The sequence below is a fragment of the Ictalurus furcatus genome, chromosome 11 (genome assembly GCF_023375685.1).
Source record: "Ictalurus furcatus strain D&B chromosome 11, Billie_1.0, whole genome shotgun sequence".
Classification (NCBI taxonomy): domain Eukaryota; kingdom Metazoa; phylum Chordata; class Actinopteri; order Siluriformes; family Ictaluridae; genus Ictalurus; species Ictalurus furcatus.
In genome coordinates, this window is record NC_071265.1 from 16,578,502 (window position 1) to 16,594,856 (window position 16,355).

The 16,355-nt window shown below is 37.9% G+C and overlaps 1 protein-coding gene across 3 annotated transcripts in view; it reads right to left on the bottom strand.

Annotated features, from left to right (window-relative positions):
* rbm5 (RNA binding motif protein 5) overlaps positions 1-832 on the bottom strand; it is a 111,640-nt gene extending 110,808 nt beyond the window's left edge. For all 3 annotated transcript variants that reach the window (XR_008387095.1, XM_053636361.1, XM_053636359.1), the window contains exon 1: positions 689-832. The gene's annotated coding sequence lies outside the window, so the exon portion shown is untranslated. The remainder of the gene's footprint in view (positions 1-688) is intronic.
* Positions 833-16,355: the final 15,523 nt, after the last annotated feature.

Below are 16,355 nucleotides of genomic sequence, written 5' to 3' on the forward strand. Positions count from 1 at the left end.
ATCTACAGTAAATTATAACTGATCTGAGCAGATGAAGGTTAAAGGTCCAAACGTTCCTCCACAGCCATTTAACAGAATTTAATAAGATTCTCATTAACATGACTGGCATTTTGGCTGCAAAAACACCACAAGTTCAAAACACTGTCCCTGTTTCTAAATATATAAACGTGTTTAGCTTTCACAGGTCCATTATGGCCGGTATATGGAAGAACAAGCAGCTTGGTTTTCTCTGCTAGAACCCGTACCCTTCAAACACATATTTCCCACGCCTATTATTTAGTGGCCTGTACGTAATGAACGGGGTTTTGGTGATGAAAGTCAGCTTTGGTTTTTATAATAAACCTACATAACTGCTGTGGACACAGTATTTGAAGAGTCCTCTCTCGTGTCCAAGAGGCTGGTTGTTTTAAGCGATAACACGCACACAGCTGAGTAAAATGGCGGTTATTATACACAGCGCTAACAACACCACGCTTTGGCTTTTGTTATTTAGCATCAAATTAGCCGCAGCAATTGCTTTGCAGAGCAATCTAAACGGTTGTTATGTTATATAGCTAGCATGGCGGCTAAGCTTCGCTATCGAATGTGACACCAAAATGGACCCTGACGATGAAAGCCTGCTCTCTGAAGACGCGTAAATGCTGCCTTTGACCTGCAGAAAAGCGTCTGGTGCACAGCATTAACTTACCAGCTAAAGCGTAATCTAAAGGTAACTTTCACCCCAACCGTGAGGTCGACGAGTTAAACGTATCTTGAACTCGCGCGTCTTCCTGTTGTCGACCGAATCGACACGTAAAATGGTCTACTACAGCCTTCTCTTTCCCAGAATGCTTTGGAAACTGACGTCAGCGCAAGCAGCGCGAGGCATTATGGGTATTGGCGTTGCTTAGTATTCAGAAAGTTCTCGAATCTTTTCGTTACGATTCTTCAGCGGACACTGTTAAATATGGCGTTTTAAATGTCTACACATTTTCTACAAATCTCAATCGAAATCATATATATGTCAAATCATATATATTTGATATATATATCAAAATCATTGTTTTTAGATGCATATTTCGATTAGTGTCATTAAAAAGACGTTCAAACTTAGTTATGGGTCAGTCTTCCGACTTCTATTATTTTATTTTTTTTAATGGAAAACAGATGGCCTTATAAACAATCAAATAGTTGTAAAAAATAAATAAATACATAAATACAATACTTGCATTTATATATATATATATATATATATATATATATATATATATATATATATATATATATATATATATATATAGGCAAATGTTGTACAGTAAGGCTATTTGTTTTCTACTGTATTTTTCCAAGATTGTTTTATAGTCTATGCCCTGCCCATAGACCTTAGCATACAGCTGATGTTTGTCCATTTCCATAAATGGCATGACTTTTAGGGGTGAAAGGTGTCTGTGGATGCACTACCACATTTTTCCAGGTCACATCTTCCTTCCTCTTGGCTACAGAATGAACGCTAATGAACCCTTTAGGCAACATCAGAGTTTAAAATATAACACACCTGCTTTCTAGAACCTTTTCCTGTGGATCCGGTACCTCTGCAGCTGGATGTAAAGTCTCGTACAGTAATATTATCAATCAAACAAGTAGTTTTTAATTCAGCAAAAGTAAAATAGAACAACTAAAAACTGCAATAAAATTGCTTAATCTTATATTACCGGTGCTCAAATATTGCTAATAGCCAATCAATGGCCTCTTTCACATAATGTAATCATCTCAAGTTCAAAGGTCACCTGAAAGGTCACTGATGAAGCAGTTTGGTGACTGTTCCCACGACTAGCAGTGATGACGCTATAGCCTGATTGAGGAAGGTTTTAGAAGCGCTTACAAGGTTAAACATTGTCAACCTGCGCATGGCTTTGAAAGTGAGATTGACTGCCTGATTTAAATAGAGTTAACAGCCCACATACAGTCATTCAGTCTTTTTGGGAGTACAGGGACTCAAATAGACAAAAAGTTCCAGAAGGACTGAGGCAGTTGTTGGCTACTGTGAACACCATACCAATCTCCAGTGGAGCATGAGCAGGGTTTCTCCAAACTCAATCTCATTTGTAGCTCGCAGCATGAATCCCTTCTTATCCCCACCATTTCCTCTTTGATGTTTTTGATCATCGTGGGTCCACCGCTTACAATCCAGAGCCATTTGTGCGCTCGTGGATATGTAAGGGACACAGGGAAGAGTAGGAGGATATTGACATGACAGCTTTGTGGAATATTTTGTGTTAGGTAAGACGATTTTTTCTTGATTTTGTTGTGCAGTTAATTTTTTTTTTTTTTAAAGTACGCCTACTGTATGAAACGAAGCTTTGTTTACAAAGTGCTTTGGGCAAATGTGTTTTGTAGCTAATTGAGGTGAGAACACATAAGCTGATAGTTTCCCTTTGTGCTGGGAATACTCACTGCTGTAAACTCATTATGTCACAGTACAAGTGTGAACAATTACATAGGCCTACCTATCAGCACTGAATATCTTTGGCTAAGTGAGACTCTAGAAGCACTTTTAAGTGTTTGTAAATTCAGGGACTGGGACCTTTCGCGTGCCAGATCACAGCCCTCTTATTGTTCCGGTACCTGCGGATTTAGAAATTAAGCAATGGGCAACATCCTAGCTTTATTATTGATCAGAAACACAGACTATAGCACAAAACCTATATTATGTTTTTATCTTTGACTTTAATTAGTTGCCAAGTGCTTTTCATCCCACCAGGATTATATCCGTATTAAAAGTTAACAAAATATTTTGAATTCAATATTTCTTTAGTCTAAATATTGAATGCAAGATAAACAAGCCATAAAAGATTATAGTCTTAAGCATTAACTGTCATTAATGAATAAATTTTTATGTAGCCTTTTTTAAATTAAAAAGGCTATTGAATGCAAATACAAGATGTTGGCTTTCTATGGCATTGCTGCCTGTCGCACCTCCTCCGGTGCCCATAGGATTACCATTTTCCTTGCCACCATGCCTAAGGCTGTAGCAAGCTCCACTAGCACTGTTAAAGCATGCTCAGTGCCACTGTTTCCATATGGTTTCCTCTTGTTGCACCTAATACCACTCAGGCATGCTTGCCTAACACAGCCAGAGCCATACAGACCTTCCCGGTGACTAGGGCTGTAAAAAGCCCCACTAGCACTGTTAATGCATGCTCAGTGCCCCTGTCGTCAGCCGGGTACCACCACTCAACAAAGTTTCGCTCCTTTAACCCCAGAACGTCTCTTGGTGGCGGAGCAGTGGCAGGGAGGTCTCTCTGCCACCCCCTGCAACTAGACCTTGGGTTAGTTGTTACTACCCCAACACTTCTCCTTTCTCCTCACCCAGAGCCAAAAGCTGCTTTTCTCTGCCACTTCAGCCAGGTTTTTCAGGGCGTTCCTCTGGTTTGCTCCAGTTACTCCCATATCCCCCAGGAGGTGAACAGTTTATGTTCCAATAAAGCCACGGCATCCTACTTCTACCGGGTAGATGATGGTTCTCCAGCCAGCCTCCTTACACTCAGCGACAAGATCGGAATACTTCAGCAACTTCCTCTAAAAAGGCAGATTCTATTCCTTCCTCCAACGGGACAGTTAGGTCAATGAGGAGCACTGTTTTGCCGCCACTGCACCGCATCACTATATCAGGATGGATACTTGTGTTGGTGATCTCCCCAGGGAACTGGAGCTTCCACCCAAGATCGACTCTCATTCTCCTGTCCGGCGTGAAAGGAACTTTCCTTGATGGAACTCTTGGTGTGGCGCCTGTGTTGCCCCCTCCTTCTCTGACATATTGGATGTGCTGACACCCTGGTGGAGATTGATCTCTGCTGTGATGACCTGTCTATGCTCCTTCAGCACCTCGGCCAATCTGCTCAGGACTTGATCATGTCGCCACCTGTAGCACCCTAGGGAGAACGCAACCTTCCAGCTTGATAAGATGTGCTGGAAACTTGCATTTGCTACAGAGGGGGCAGCATTCTTCCTGACCAAACCACTGGTGCAGGTTCAGTGGGCTAGGGATTGTGATGTATGTTGTCTTGATAAGAGTACTAAGCTTCGCCTGTGGAATTTTCCACAGATCCACCATGCTGATGTTTCTACCGACAACGCCTTCCCATGTTCTCCTGCCCCCATGTGGTCCCTGTGATACAGTTTTGATCTTATAGCGCTCGTCCTCCATCCTTGTCACCTCAGACACTGGCAGTTCTTTCCTGCTGGCCTTGGACCACACGCACAGAGCTTCTCCCCACCCAAGACCTATCCTTCCCATCTGGACTCTGCCGATGATCTCTTGTGTTGCAGCCTGCTAATTGCCAGATTGACTTCAGCTTGGGCTTTCCACTTGCAGCCCGTGTGGACCTGGACTTTTGTACTCTGTACCGCCTGGTCATTAGACTCTCTCAGCTCCAACACTAGCCCAGTCTTCTCCTGTTTGTAGCCCGTGCTGATGGATTGCAGCGGCAGCTCTAAGATGTGCTTCACAAACAGACCAGTATCAGATGAAAGAGTTGGCTTTCCCATCCATCTTGCTTACTGTGGATCAGGGGAAAAGGCTACAGTATATACTCTCTCTCTCTCTATATATATATATATATATATATATATATATATATATATGGAATTTGGATGCCACGTCAGCACCTTGACTCCTTTGTCATATTCCTCAAACCATTCCTGAACTATTTTTGCAGTGTGACAGGGCACATTATCCTGCTAAAAGAGACCACTGCCATTAAGGCATACCATTGCCATAAAGCTGTGTACTTGGTCTGCAACAATGTTTAGTCAGCTGCTACGTGTCAAATTAAGATCCACATGAATGCCAGGACCCAAGGTTTCCCAGCAAAACATTGCCCAGAGCATCACTGTGCCTCCGCTGGCTTGACTTCTTACCAGTTAATACTTAGTTTGTGCTCTTCTATTTCTTTTTTAGCGACTACGGAGGATGCAGACATTATCATGGGAATTAAGATGGGCAGGAATACACCCTGAATGGGACAGGACAACACATGAATGGGAAGTGCACACGCACACACACACACACACACACACATTCATACCTAATGCCAGTTCACTTACAGGCATGTTTTTGGACAGTGAGAAGAAACTGCAGAACCAAGAGGAAACCCACATGGGCTTGGGGAGAATATGCAGAGAGACTCCACACAGAGAGCAGCCTGGCCTCAGCATCAAACCAGAGACCCTGGAGCTGTTGAGCAGTAGGATTTAGGAAAGTAAAGAAAGTATTCATTACTGTGCTTTAATTACTACCATGCACAAATGACATCAAGTGAAAATATCTTGAAAATAGTCAAAGTGACCTAGTATTTCCTATGATAAGTTTACAATAAACAAAATAGAAGATTAAACTTATTTCTAGACTTTTGTTTACTCATTTCAATCTTGAAATTGTCTTGTTCTATTGGCAGATCATTCGGTAATTTTAAGCATTTATTTCTAGAAAGAAGCAAAAAAAAATATTTAAAAAAATATCAGCAAAACAGGAAATGGTAGACTAGATACAGTAAATTTTTTATATATTTTTTGCAGTGTATTAATTAATTTTCATTTTCAAAGTCTAATTAGGAGAACCTTATTGAACCTTGTTGAATCTGAAACTGCTGAGATTCCAAATTAACACATTAGAAGTTAAATTGCTAAATTCTGGGTAAAAATCATTTGTTTATTTGCTCCATCATTCCTCTTCAACAAGGGTTCCTTGAACGTTTAGTGGGGACAGATGCCAAGAATTAGGAACACTTTGCGTCCAAAAGACCTCAAATTATATAGTGTCGGTGGCTAATAACAGGAGCAGTGTTTGTTTGTTTGTTTGTTTGTTTGTTTTTAAACAAATAATCTCTCTTTGTTCATATAACTGATTTCTGGTTAATTCAATTATACCCTACAATTTTTCCATTTTTCCTTTTGTTTCCTTTGGCACTTCTTATCAAATTCAGTCCTGCATCCGAATACCTGAACTGGTTCATAGTGACATCAATGTTGGAAAAGTGCCATCAGTGGGAAAGATTTAATATTTGAAAAGTGGATGTATACCTATATTTGGTGCAGTGGAATCCCACCAGCTTGCTAATGCTCTATTTTACTGAGAGATAAAGGCCATCCTTTCCTTGGAAGTGACTGTTTAATAAACAGTCTCTATTGTATTTGGTCTTAATATAAACTGTGAGGAGGTTGTGCTGCATGTTTCTGTGTGCAAACATAAATATTTAATGCCATTTGCAAGGTCACCAAAGATATGCCTTGGACTATTCTTCCATACAGAATCTCTCCAGATCCTTCAAATTTCGAGGTTCAGTAAAAATATTTCAGCAAAATCAAGAATAAGTTGAGACCATCGTGGAAGATGTAAAAGGACCATAAGTTCAAACCTACTGACGTATGTGATTTCATGTCATGGTAGACTTTATCATAGATCTGCCTTCCTCTCATGGCCAACCTACCATAATAATAGTAGACCATCTCTTTGCAAAGACCCTCTGGCTCATTCTGCTTCCTGCCCTACCCACACAAGAACTTCCGTTTCAGCATGCATTCAGATGCTTCAGTATCCCAAAGGACATTGTGTCAGACCAAAGACAACTATTCTCAAGTATGTAGGCATTTATGGTAAATCTGTAGGTATGTCTTAGTTTGGCCTCAGGCTAGCATCCCCAAGTTAACAAGTTAAAAGGACCCCTCCCTGTTCATTTAACCACCCAGCTCACACCTTTCCAACAACAAAAGGAATACATTAAAAACTGGTAGGAAATATTTGGCTATACAGCCAATAAAACAAGAAAAAATAAAAGCTTTAAACCTGCTCTTCGGAATACACACAAAAGAAGCTAGTTGTGGAACTACTTGTGTAACCTGAAGATGACTGAAGTGTGTGTATGAGTTTTGGGCGTGTAACAGTTTGAAACGTTCACATGTAACTTAAATTAAGCCTAAAACTATCACACACTCATAGTGTCACAATATTAATCAAGCACAATTTTTCACAAACTGGTTGTGAAAATGAAAAGTATTACAAAAACCAAACGAAACAAAAAATGGTCAAATCCCTAAATTGTTCTTATTTTCTTTTATTTGAGATTGTCACGTAATGGAGACTGAGACGGAAGCAAGTGCAGGTATGGCAGTTTAATCAAACAGCAACAAGTCGAAAGGATAACCCAGAAGACAATAATCATGAACATGCAGAGGTCAGGCGATCAGGCAAACAGCCCAAACAGGTCAGGGCAAAGAGACAAAGTCGTAAACATAAGCAGGGTCAAAACACCTGAATAAACAGACACGATATAACGCTTGGTAACAACAGAGACGAGGCAACTGAACGTATACTTCGCAAAGACTATGTGTTTGAACAGTCTCTTATGTGTGGTGTTATTGTGAGTGTAAATTGGTGATTAGAATGAAGGTGTGTTCTGGGAATTGCGGTCCATAACGGCCATGCTTGTAGGCCGCAGTACAGGATGGGACATGTAGTCACTGGTTTGATGTGATATGACAACAATCAACCTTTCCATAAAATCTCTGACATCTCTTGTCAGTATTTATGAGACTGTCATAAGCTGAAAGAGACAGTGAAGTCAAGTTCAGTTCATTAGAGTTTTGTTCCTTCTGTGCTTTTGATAGCCATCGTGTAAGATAAAGTTATGAACAGGCCTGTAATGGCAGAAGAAGTAGTAATGAAATGTGTTTACAACAGTAGCAAATTATATGGCCTGTAGAAACAAAGATTGCTGTAGTATGAGAGGGACAGGCTTGCAAAATCCAATCTAGTAAATTTAACTATGAAACTGTGATAACCCTAAAGAGTTTATTGTTAAATAACATCTGTGATTTGCAGGATACATGGTACTTAGCCAATTACCAGTCATTAGTCCTGGGGCAATGTTAGTCACGATTGGGTCTAATTATGTGTGCATTTCATCATTTATACTGTATACTAATGTGGTTATGTAAAGATTAAAAGATAAGAAAGAATTGCATAGACATGGGACCCTAGTGTTGTGAGATGACCACATGACCCTCTGCTTTTTGTTACCATTAACAGTTCTTGTTTATACTGAAGAATTTTACACTACAGCCCCTTTGGGAGACGAACTTGGCAGGCCAAACACATCCATATTTCGTCTAATGTAACTTGCAGTATATAACTTCAATGAATAGCATTACTGAGTCAGAAGAGTAAATATATTCATGAACGTTCTTGTGCTGTACGTTTCACTGGAAAGTCTATCATCACAACTGTTTGGCCAAGTATAATGTGCATCCAGGGAATTTGTTTCAGTTGATAAGCTCTCACTGTGTTCGTAGTCATTTCAAGAAGATAACAAAAACTAGGAAACAAACACAACACAAATCACAAAGCACTAATTTACAAAGTATTTAAAAAAAAATACACAATGCTGATAGTAATCTAAATAGTACACAAAAACATAATGGTGATAGTAATGAGTAAATATAAGTAGTAATAGTAAAATGAAGGCAAAGTTAGAGCTGTTGGATTGGGTGCAAGTTTTTCTGATTCGTATATCTGGTCATCAAAGGTACTGCAGATCTGTCATTATGCTACACCCAGTTTTTTGTTGGTCATGCAGTGTCTAGACACTTTAGGCATGTGGTTTAGTTCTGAAGTTTGTTTAGGCATGTGTTGTTGTTTTTTTCTAGCTACACATATAATGTTGGCCAGTTAGTTTAGTTTAGAACCGGGTTGTGGCTTGGTCATATGTTGTATGTATGTATGTATATTGTTCTCCAATGTGTTCTGCTAGCAAGTGAACGTTATATTGTTGAGGCCGACGTGTTAGCTTTGTTCTGTGGATTGTACGTGGTGTTGTGACATTGATATATTGACTGGTGAATCAGTGCAAGTATGAGCATAACTATAGGTTTTAAAGTGACCTTGAATATCAAGGCAATATATTATTATTATTATTATTTTTATTTTTAATTAAAACATTATTATTTACTTATTGTTTGGACCTAGCTAGCTAGCTACCATTCACTGACACTTTTTTTTGTTTGTTTGTTTTTTTACTTTCTGCAGTTAGTGTGTGTTCTCATAGCTTACTGTTCAGATAGCTAACTATACAGTCAGTTGTTAGATTACCTTTACAAAACAGATAGAGGTGTATTAATGGTGTACTTTTTTTTTTTTTACATTTTTGTCATGATACTGATATCAGAGCTCTAGTTATTGGCCATTACCTCATACTGATCAGATACTGATATCCTCTCGAGTAATTGAACATTCTGCTGCTAAATTATGTGAAATATCAGTGGGACAGTGCCAGAATGCTTAGGACAATTGTTCTGTTTAAATGTGGAGGATTTGTGTCTTGTCAGATATCACAGGCATTCCCTGCATGAAATACAGTAATACATCAATGGATCAGCTCGATATATATGTAAAATTTGAAAAATGTTGTGAAAAATTGTACGGAATGTAATCTTTCTTTGAACTATTCCTTTATTTGCCTGGTGAATGACTTTGAATTGACCCTGAACAGGATAAAGCGGTATAGAAGATGGATGGATGGATGGATGGATGGATACAAGTAAATTATAAAAAATATAAAATATTAAAAAATACAAGTAAAGTGTGCATACTAACAATGTAAACCTAAACTAAGTGTCAGCAAATGTAAGCTTTGTGTAAAGTGTCAATTGCAGTTTTTATGCAATTATAAATTGATATATTTCAGTTTTTTATATTCTCATTAGAGATTATCTTTTGAAGTGTAGAGTTTATCATTCTTTTAAAAACTCTAGATTGTTCATCTGGTTTGTAATATTACTCTGTTTGTCAGTTACTACTGACTATCAATCATTTAATATTGAATCATCTGCAAGGCACACTTACACACATTCTCATCCACACCGAGAGGTATTTTATACTGTATATGTAAAACTTTATTTTTGCTTTAGAGCAGACATCCTGATTAAAAGGCCACAATAGCTTTTGCAACATTGATCTGCTTCATTTTCACATAACAGCTGTCAGGTTTTGTAAAAAAAGAAAAAAAGAAAAAAGTATCAGTCTTTTCCAACTTCAAGAATTGCAGTCGGTCTTTTATCCAGCATGGTTATAAATGGTTCATCCTTCGTTTCCCCATTTCAGTAGGGTTCATCTTTTAGCTGTCAGAAAGGCAAAAGCCATTGCACGTTATAGATAGGCTGAGAGCAATTAGAACAAACATAATAAGTATGGCCAAATCACAAATATCCAAATCACAAATATCTTTTATAGGGTTCTTATAACATTGGTGTGTAAGATTTCAGTCCAAAATCTTCCGTAGGTGTTCAGTGGGGCTGAGATCTAGTGACTGCGAAGGTCATACTATTTTCATCAAACCATCAAAACATGGTGACCCCTCATACCCCATGGGTATTTCCATCCTGGAAGACACCTCTATCCTGATGGGAGTGCTCACTGCAAATCAATATAAAGTTATTGCTATTATGAAGCTGGCCATTCCTGATAAATTAATATTGATTTGCAATGGGCCTTCCCTCTAAAGGGATCAAAACTATGCCAGCACCATAAATGCTGCATAACACAGCTACCAAGAGCCAACATTCTCACACTGTACACCAGACATGTACCCATTCACTTGTCTAGAATATGGTGAAGGATGAGTTTTCTGACCATTTTTCCTCATTCCTCGTCTATGCACCAGGGAACTCTCAAATGTGCATTCATCTTTTATGCACCTGCAATATCCCTCTCCGTGGATTGTTCTTGCTTACAGTCTGATCACATCTTGTATTGACATTCTCAGTTAATGCATGAGAATCATGGTCAATAATTTTTATCCCAGAGATCTAAATGTCTAAATGCAGATGTCATGTTAATTCATTATCTACCACTATCCAGTTGAGCAGTTTATGTAAATGATGATCTGTGCTGTAATAATGAACCCACTTTCAAAGTAACTGAGATTTTCCTCTAGTGTTCTTGATCCAAAATTGACGTCAACTTGCACATAATAGGATTTTTATCAAGATATGTTGTTTGGTGATGTCAACTCCCGCACATTTATAGACTGCACAAATTATATAAACCATTTCTATCATTAATAAATCCCATATGCCATAATTGATGGCAGGTGGTTCTCCAGAAAAGAAAAAAAAAAAAAAAAAACATTCTAAAATCAGCATTTCAGGCATATTCTTACAGGTCTTTAATTTTTACAGCAAAGATGTTGTAGCCTAATTTAGAGTTAGGGAACACTTGAAATCTTAAATATATATTTTTATTAAATAGATCCATCTAATCATTTATTGAACAGTTTGATATTTTATTTATGTTTCTAATTTGTGGAATCAGATTAATTCAGCTGGTGAGCAAGAATCTTGCTTTGCCTGCTTGGAAGAAAGGGAACTATATTTAGATTGTGAGCATAATAAATTAGGACACTTATTAAATTCTGTTGGTTTATTTGTATAATTGTATGTTGGTTCAGATGAGTGTGATCTCTTTTTTTTTGTTTGTTCTTGAATAAATACTCATAGATGAAAAAAAACAAAGGCTAAATATAGAATCCTTATGCTTCTTTTGTTGTCCCTCTGGAGGAACTCTTAAAGGCTGAATATAGAACCCTACAACAGTGTGTTTCCAATCAGAAAGGGGTAGAACCAGATGTGCACAAGTATTCATCCCTGGGATATTTCTTGGTAGAACAAGCTTTGGCTGCAACTATGGCAGGTTATGTCTCGATCAGCTTTGCACATCTGGATCCTGATATTTTGCCTATTCCTCTTGGCAAAATTTCTCAAGCTCTGTCATGTTGAAAGGAGTCTGTTGGTGAACCACAACTGCCACTGATTCTCAATTGGATTGAGCTCTGTGCTTTGACTAGGCCATTTACGTTTTTGGATCTGATCCACTACAATATAGAAAACTGCCAGTATGCTTAGTGTCATTGTCCTGGAGGAAGGTGAACCTCTGCCCTAGTCTCAAGTCTTTTGTAGACTGGAACTATGGAATTCAACATGCCATTTTGCATTGAGCACATTTGGCACTATTATACTTCCATTTGGAACAGGTTTACTTCTAGGACTTCCCTGTATTTGGCTCCATCCATCTTGCCCTCAACTCTGACCAGATTCCCAGTTCCTGTTGATAAAAAGGTGGCGAAGGTGTATTCAAAGTAATGAGCTGGGTTTCTGCCATATTTAATGCTTTATGTAAATGCAATTCCACAAGTTTTTTCCCACATGTTTGCTGAGTCTCCACTGTGCCTTTTGGATAACTCATATAACTTTTTTTTCTTCTCACCACACTTCCATAAAACAAAATTGAGTGTCTGAGCTACAGTTGTCCTGTGAACATCTTATTCCATTTGGGCTGTGGCTCAGAGTTACCCTTGACCTCTTTGCTTCTCTGACTAATACCCTCCTTAACTGATATCACATGACACTTCGATCACATCTTGATTGCTTCATTTCAAATCCATTGTGGTGGTGTACAGAGGGAAAATGTCAAAAAATTTTGTCACTATCCAAATACTTATAACCTGAATACTTATTGCTGAATTCCAACTCTAGTTCTGCATGTCATGATAGTGATAAGACTAAAATAGCATGTAAATTCTTAATTTACATGTGGCTTGTTTGAAAGCCACATTTCAAAACCTGTAGCATACAAAATCCGTTCTCATAGTTAGAGTGATATTTCTAATAATAATATGTAATTGTCAAATAAATTAATAAAATTAAATAGGAATAAAATTTGTCCCATCTATAAATCATCCATCAATCCATTTTCTATACTGCTTATCCTTCAGGGTCACGGGGAACCTGGAGCCTATCCCAGGGAGCATCAGGCTCCAGGCAGGGTACACCCTGGACAGGGTACCAATCCATTGCAGGGCACACTCACATACACGTTCACACGTCCATTCATACACTACGGACACTTTGGACACGCCAATCAGACTAACATGCATGTCTTTGGACTGTTGTTCTAATAGGCTCCTAATAGTCCTAATCTGGATTTGTAATATGGATGTGTGCAGCTTTTAATGTAGTGTATTTTATATGTTTGTATTTTTGTTTCTGTTATACTCTTGTGCTTTTGTGAATTATTTTAATTATTTAATTATTTCATCATGAGTCAAAAACAAGTACAAAATTTAACTTTGTTGATTTTATACAATCCACTTTTTTTTTTATAAGATACATTATTGTGAGCAGCACAGTAGTGGTAGTGCCTTACAGCTCCGAGGTTCCAGGTTTGACCTGGTTCCATGCCTCCTCTTAACCCATTGTCTTACTGGATTCATTATCATGGTCCACTTTGAATTAGGTATATGGCGTTAATGAAGTGTCTTTAAAAAGACTGACATAGAGCATGGTGAAGAGAGTTGTAATACTTTCTGAATTTGTTAGGTAAAATAAAAACCATTCCTGGTAGTGGAGTCAGACTTCTGCAATATCCTACTGTATGCTGTGTAATAATGGATGGTAATAAATTATTCATTTGTTGAAATATGGTTAATATTATACTACTGTACGTGAATAAGTCATTATGTGGAGTGACTGTTCCTGCTGTTTATACACTATATGGCCAAAGGTTTGTGGACACCTTACCATCACTGCCATATGTGGGCTTTCCCTAAACTGTTGTGACAAAGTTGGAAGCATACAATAGTATATGATGTCTTTGTATGCTGTAGCATTAAGATTTCCCTTCATTAGAACCATTAAGACATGGTTTGCCAAACATGGAATGGAAGAACTCAAGTGGTCTGCACAGAACCCTGACCTTAACCCCGCTGAACACTTTTGGAATGAACTGGAACAACGACTGCGTTTCAAGCCTCCTCACCCAACATCAGTGCCTGACCTCACTAATGCTCTTGTGGCTGATTGAGCACAAATCCCCACAGCCACACTCCAAAATCTAGTGGAAAGCCTTCCCAGAAGAGTGGAAGTTATTATAACAGCAAAGGGGAAATAAATCTGGAATGTTGTTCAACAAGCACATATGGGTTTGATGGTCAGGTGTCCACAAACAGTTGGCCGTATATCAGTGTATATACATATACATACAAATGCATTACGCTTTTTGAATGATACTTGCTTTCTCTATGAAATACACTTTCTATTTTTTGTCTGTAGTTTAAAAAAAATGGAAGGTAGGACAATATGCAACTATGACATAATCTCTGCAGTAATGCAAAGTACACCTAAGCTGTTCACAAAATTCACAAAAACTGCAGTTAATACTGGTATGGTCCTTTCAAACACTTCATACACAGCTTGAAACACATTACCTACACATTGTGTTAAGGCAACCCTGCAAAAACTTATCACTACCCATAAGAATAGGTTTGACAATCTCTCTCTCTCTCTCTCTCTCTCTCTCTTTTTCACTGTGACTACCATAACTCAAATCCACTTTCACTTTCCAAGGACTGTGTATGTGTGTGTGTAAATTAGTCTACTGGAACAAACTTATATATTAGTATGTTATTGAATCAATGTTTGCTTATTGCTTTGTTTGACAAAGTGATCAAGGAATAAAAGCAAGTTTTCTTCTTGCCCATTCTGAGGCGTTACCACTTCCTGTACTCCCTGTTGGCCCACTCTGAATAAAGTATTCCTTGTAACATTTATGGTGGAATACAAAGAAGGAGGAATTGCATTTCCCAGTGCTTGTACAGCACATGCTACTGAGATGAGCTCACTTCTCTCACACCCACCTGATTGTTCTTAGTTGTATGTAAGGGGAGGGTTGTAACACTTTTTAAAGATGTGTTACACCCACCCCACCACTGTCAGCCATTGTTTAGCTAGTTGTATAAGCAAACTGAGTTGAAATTAGCAGGGAAAAATGCCTCACATTATCCCTGATTGGTGGAATTGGTGATGTTACAACTCTCTCCATGTTACAACCATACCCACCATGCTGAAAAAAACAATAGAGACCCTTGTAGAATTTGTAATGATTTTAATGGTTGTAAAGGGAATTGTATCGGTTTTAATGGAAACTGTAATGGTCCCTTTGGATCTCTCCTGGTAATTTATTGCCTTCTATTGGTGGCATGTTATGTCTAGTGGATACCATTTAGGACCGGTAATGGTAATGGGTTTTAATGGTTAGCTGATGGTTTGTAATGGTGTTTGTAGTGGAAACCATTAGAATTTCTGTGATGTTTTCTATTGACTTTATTATTATTATTATTATTATTATTATTATTATTATTATTATTATTATTATTATTATTGATACCTATTAGAGTTTAATAGGTTCTACAGTGTAATGTACCATTCATGCTATTATCTACTCAATAGCTATTGCACATATTCACTGCCCATCACCTTGTTATATATTTACGGTTTATATTTACATATTCAACCTGCACTTTGTTGTAATTTGCAGAATGCTAATATTTACATGTGCTACATGCTAAACTGCATTTCGTTGCTCAGTACCTGTACTGTGCAGTGACAAGAAAGTTGTATCTATCTGTCTATCTATCCATCTATCTATCTATCTATCCATCCATCTATCTATCTATCTATCTATCTGTCTATCTATCTATCTATCTATCTATCCACCTACTTCAAATGGCATCTACTGATATTAGTTGTAAAACCTAATGCTACAAGTCAAGTCAAGTCAAGTGGCTTTTATTGCCATTTCATCCATATACAGCTGATAGAGTACACAGTGAAATGAAACAATGTTCCTCCAGGACCATGGTGCTACACAAAACAACACACTAACCACATGAGATGACACAGAACTTAAATAAGACCTACACATTCTACACAAAGTGCCTGTGCAGACATGTGCAAACAACACAAGATAGTACAGTAACTACTAAACCAGGACAATGGGAACAATAAGAGACAGAGGATAAGTGGTACAGAGGATGGATGGATGGATGGATGGAGGTCATAGTTAAGGTTAGCCCTTCATTAGGTCATGATTAGTACATGCTTTAACTCATCATTAGTTCATATTTAAATAAGTATTAATTCAGGTATTAGTGCATGATTATTCATGTACTGTTATTGTAAAGTCTTACCTAAATGTCTATGGAATGTTTGCTTCTTTGGTACCAATTACAGTGTTTCTGTTGTTTTTTGTTGTTGTTGTTGATTTTTATGGCTATAAAACACATCTGGTGAACAGGTCTAATAAACTTGTTCCAGGCTATTTAAAACATGTTTTGTTTTTTGTTTTTGAAAACATTAATCGACCTTGGACATAGACCTTTAAATGCTGCTGTAGTGTTGAATAAGTCTGTACAATCACTGGGCTCATCACTGGGCAAAGAGAATGAAAGGGATGGTATGTTAAAAAAAAAAAAAAAAAAAAACGGAGG